This window comes from Leucopleurus acutus, assembly GCF_964270905.1.
Source record: "Leucopleurus acutus genome assembly, chromosome: 1".
Classification (NCBI taxonomy): Eukaryota; Metazoa; Chordata; class Mammalia; order Artiodactyla; family Delphinidae; genus Leucopleurus; species Leucopleurus acutus.
Genome location: NC_139142.1, coordinates 195621239 through 195626555, shown reverse-complemented (window position 1 = coordinate 195626555; position 5317 = coordinate 195621239). Strand labels below are relative to the sequence as shown.

Below are 5317 nucleotides of genomic sequence, written 5' to 3'. Positions count from 1 at the left end.
ATTTCTAGTACTTGCTCTAAAGATTTCAGTATGCGACTTCAACTTGTCACAATCTACTTAGGGTTTACATTGTACTACTTTACATAAAATGTAGCAGACAACAGTTACAATTTGCAGTATGCAGTCATATGACTTTTCAAGAAGTTAAGAAAACAAAAGAAAATATGTACATACCCTTATATTTACCCCAATACTTACCATTTCCTGTGCTCTTCATTGCATCCACTGAATCCAACTTACCATCTGGTGTCATTCCCCTTCCACCTGAAAAATTCCCTTTAGTACTGCTATAAGAGATACTAGCTATACAAGTCTGCTGGTGATACATAGTCTCAACTTTTATCTGAAAATACCTTTTTTTTTTTTTTGGCTGCACTGCGTGGCACGTGGGATCTTAGTTCCCCAACCAGGGATCGAACCCACTCCCCCTGCATTAGAAGTTCAGAGTCTTAATCACTGGACCGCCAGGGAAGTCCCAATCTGAAAATATCCTTATTTGCCTTCGTTTTTTTGAAAGATAACTTTGCTACACATAAAATTCTGGGTTAACAGTTTTATTTATTTCAGTACTTAAGGACATTATTCAATTGCTGTCAAGGGTTGGGCTCCCTGGGAGACAGACTCTGAAATGGAGCTTATCCAGCAGTTTGTTTACTAAGGAGTTTTCTTGGTATCAAAAGCTTGCAAAGGGGAAGGAAGCAAGAGTAGCGAAAAGGAAAGGTTGGGCTGTGATGCACGCCCTATAACAGCCTCAGCTGACCCTCTGGGGGAGATCTGGAGCAGGGATGGCTCTTTGGATTGTCTTGTATTTCACCAAGATGGTCAGTTCTTTATACTCCTGCATTGATCAGTCACTGGCCGTAGGCATTCCAGGAAGGGACATGACCTTGAGTGAGGCAGCTCTCTACAGCTGAGGCAAAGCCTGAAAGAGGCTGGCAACTGAAGGCTCCTCGCGGCTGGGGCAACAAGTTTTTCACTGAGGGAATCTGGGTGTGCATCGCGTTCTTCTGGCCTCCATTGTTTCCGATGAGAAGTCTGCCATCATTTGTGTTATTGTCTCTCTTTATGTAACGTATAGGTTTTATTTTCTCCTGGCTCCTTTCTCTTCAGATGTCAGCAGTGTGTCATGGGTCTAGTGTAGTTTTCTTTGTATTTCTTCTGCTTGTGGTTCACTGATCTCCTTGGATCCATAAGTTAGTGTTTCTAAAGGTGGAGGTTTTCAGCCATGATTTCTTGAAATATTTTTTCTTCCCTCTTCTCTCTTTACTCCATCTGGCACTCTCGTTACGTGGATTTGACTGCTTGGTATTGTCCTACAGCTCTCTGAGGATCTATTTATTTTTCTTCTATATTTCCTCTCCTTTTTCTTGAATTTGGACAATTAGTCTTCAGAGAGTTCATTTTTAATATTTTCACCTAGATTTTATCATTGTCATCTGTGGGAAACCAACCACGCTAATCCCCCACTACCAGGAGCCGAATTTCCCAGTATTACTATTTTGCTCCATGCTGGAATCACACCCCCTTCCCCATCCCGGTTTTCTTTGTTAGTAGAATAGAAATTGTATTAAAATGTCCATCCTCCTCCCATGTATCTCTGGGGGTAAATCCCGATTTGTCTATGTCAGTGCTGTAATTCATTTCCCCTGCTTCAATGATATGTTCAGGAAGGGTCATCTCTCAGTCAGGAAACTAGAAGCTACTCTTTGCAGGCTAGATATAAAGGGTTCTAATACAGGGAACCGGTGGTTTACCCAGAAAAAAGGCCTAAGGGAGCGGTGGTCAGATAAATCACAACTGACCTTCTCAACTTGAAGCGCTCAAAACTCACCTTGAAGTTTCTCCGAGTATCACATCCGCTCACCGTTCTGGCTAAAACAGACGGAGAATAATGGCCTCTCCATCGCTCTGACTCAAGGGTGCCCCCTGTCCACATGCTCTAGTCTGGAACCGTACGCTCAAGGGGATTCTAGCAAATGTCGCTCCTGCCTTCTCCTCTTCAGAGCAAAGGAGACCTTAGAAGGGGTGGTGACAAGGCCCAGTCAACAACGGGTAATCCAGCACGTGTGCCAAATCAGCGGCGCGGGAGGCAAAGGGAGCTGGAGAGCTTCTGATAAAGGTTTATTTGCTGATAAACTAAAGAAAACAAAGACTCACAGTAAGAACAGTCTCTCTTCGTTTTCCACTGGATTTTTTTCCCATGTGACTCTTGGAACCAAAGACTCGATCTTATGATCATGAGAGGAGCCAGTTGAGATGCAGGCAGACAGCATCTGTGTGAAGCTTGTCCAATCTGAATTTCTTTTATGTGAGAATAAATGTTATTATTTAAGTCATGTTCAATTGTTTTTTGTCTGTTAATTGTAACAGATGTAACACATTACTTAGATCATGGAGGTAAATCCCAGAAGAAACCATTTACAGGAGTGAAAATGGGAGCCTTGATAGAACAAGACCAGGGGTAATGAGATGTGGTACAGAGCACATTGGTTTTTATTCTATGCCTTATGCTATTTCACATCACAAAGAGGATATATGTACTTGGACAAAAAATTGAATTAGAAAAGGGACAGTCTGACATCTCATATCCATCTCCACATTGTGCTTTTGTCAATTTACTCTGATCTATAGAACAAAAAGAAACGGCAGCTAAATGCAACCGTTCATCCTTGCTCTTATTTCAGGCGATCATCAATTCCAGCTGCGCGCTGAGGAGCTTCCTAAGTGAATTCCATTCTCATCCCCCTTGATCTACTACCTGTCACCAAAATAATCATTCCTCGGGGCAAATATGACCACATCCCTCTTCTGCTTAAAACCCTTAATCGAGGGACTTCCCTGGTGGTCCAGTGGGTAAGACTCTGCGCTCCCAATGCAGGTGGCGGGGGTTCGATCCCTGGTCAGGGAACTAGATCCCGCATGCCTGCCACAACTAAGAGCCCGCATGCCGCAACTAAGAAGTCCGCATGCCACAACTAAGACCTGGTGCAGCCTAAATAAATAATAAATAAATATTTTTAAAAATCCTGCTCTCACTAGGGTTGTCGCAAGGGGCTCTGAGGAAAGCCAGTTTGGGGGGTGTCTTGCTCTCGCTGAGGGGGCACCTCGGGAACGATGGAGGAAGGAGATAATCGCAGCACCAACCTGCCGGCCGCGGGGACTGCAAGTCTGGAAGAGCAGCTGCAAGGATGGGGAGAAGCGATTCTGATGGCAGATAAAGTCCTCCGATGGGAAAAGGCCTGGTTTCCACCTGCCATCATGGGTGTGGTCTCTTTGGAGTTTCTGACTATCTACTATCTAGATCCATCCGTTCTGTCAGGTGTTTCCTGTTTTGTATGTTTCTGTGCTTGGCTGACTACCTTGTTCCCATTCTAGCGCCTAGAATTTTTGGCTCCAATAAATGGACCACTGAGCAACAGCAGAGATCCCATGAAATTTGCAGCAATCTAGTAAAGACGACGCAGAGCCGTGGGCTGCTGGAAACGCCTCTTTACGCTAAAGGAAGAAAAGCCTAAAATGTACTTCATGACCGTGACCATTTCTCTTGCTGGGGTTGCTTGGGTGGGACAGCAAGTCCACAACCTCCTTCTCACACACCTGATAGTGACTTTCTTACTCTTGCTTCCTGGACTAAACCAACATGGAATCATTTTGAAGTACATTGGAATGGCCAAAAGAGAGATAAACAAGCTTCTCAAAGAAAACGAAAAGCAAAATGAATAACGCATCTGCTTTATGCAGTGTGATTAACGGCGTATATGTGGTCCTTGGGGACAGTGTCTGTTACGCTGTCTGGATACTAAAACGTTACAGAAGTAGCTCTTTGCTGTCCCTCATTCTGCCCTTAGTTAGTAGAAATTCCGACTTGCCAAGTAAGGCTGTATGCCCAGTGTCTTCATGGGTGCGCTCTCATCCGCTGGCCTTATATGGACAACTCATTCATCATTACCACCGGGCTTGGTTTTTCTCACCCAGGGTTAACTGAACTCTTACTTTTAAAATAATACAGTGGTGAACTTCATCCTTTAGTACAGTTAACAGTGGCCTGGGATAACTGTTCAAGTTGATCTTTGCTTTAGCTGGATACAAGATAGTGGTCTGTGACTACAGGAAGCTGGTTCTACTGTCTGCTTCCACAGGCTGCTTAAACAACTGTCTGGCTTCATGAATATACAAACCAAGTTTACCACTTCTGATGAAGAGACCGATTAAGATTCATGCCTCATTCTGTCTTGATACCGTGGGAGAAGAATCCTCGTGGAATAAAATGAACCTAATTCCATGGCCTAGTATGTGTTGGCTTCTCCCTTGTGCAGAATTTAGCAATTTGTTGGAAACATTGATCCTTCCTCCCAAATGCGGAATCTGACAGGCTTAGAACTCTTGTTCCCTTGCACTTAAACTTGAACTTAGTACCTCCTTAAAGACTTTTAAGTAGCAGGCTTACACGAGATGGTATTTAGGATTTTTAGCATACCTTTAATTTCAGATTTTCAGCTAACTGAAACTAAAGTACATAAGAAGTTAAGAGTCATGTCTATGGCCTTCCCTCCAAGACCAGCCAATAAAGAACAAAACTCATCCCGTGTTTAGTTCAGTAGAAAATCCTACTAGTTTTTCAAGACCAGAATAAGCCTTTAAAGGTAAGCCTCAAGATTCTCATTTTATGGTAACACTGGCCGCTTTTTGTCCCCATAGATGGAGTGGTTGAAATCCGTAAGAATGAACCTCTGAGGGCTGAAAGTGTGACATATTTGGGAACAATTCTTAAACTGATGAACTAGCTGTAATATAGTTTTGTGAATTGATTGCACGGATGCTGTAAAATCTGGACCTTGTGGTATATCTGTTCCTAGATAAGTGCTGTTTTCTCCCCTTCAATATTGCTGTAAACAGTGGCACCCAGGGAGCATATGTTTGACTTTTCTTTTTTAATGTTTCGTATACAAACTACCATGATTTACATGTGTTTCCTCCCTGTAAATAAACTTGTCTTCCTATCTGGATTTTTGTGTGTATGTGTGCTCTACCAATTAACTACTTTTGCAGTTTTAATCCTGTATTATTTCTTCTACTTTGTTTTGTGTAAAAGGGGAAAAATAAAAAAGCTGGAATCCCCCCACCCCCCCAAAACAAATCCTTAATCGGGATAACCAGCAAGGACCTACTGTATAGCACAGGGAACGCTGCTCAATGTTATGTGGCAGCCTGGATGGGAGGGGAGTCTGGGGGAGAATGGATACATGTATGTGTAGGGCTGAGTCGCTTTGCTGTGCACCTGAAACGATCACAACATTGTTAATCAGCTATACTCCAA

General features: G+C 43.1%; 1 pseudogene across 1 annotated transcript; it reads left to right on the top strand.

The window, feature by feature from the left end:
- Positions 1–3114: 3114 nt before the first annotated feature.
- On the top strand, positions 3115–3723 carry LOC309964428 (ADP-ribosylation factor-like protein 6-interacting protein 1; annotated as a pseudogene). Its single transcript has one exon. The product of its transcript is annotated as an ADP-ribosylation factor-like protein 6-interacting protein 1 (transcript).
- Positions 3724–5317: the final 1594 nt, after the last annotated feature.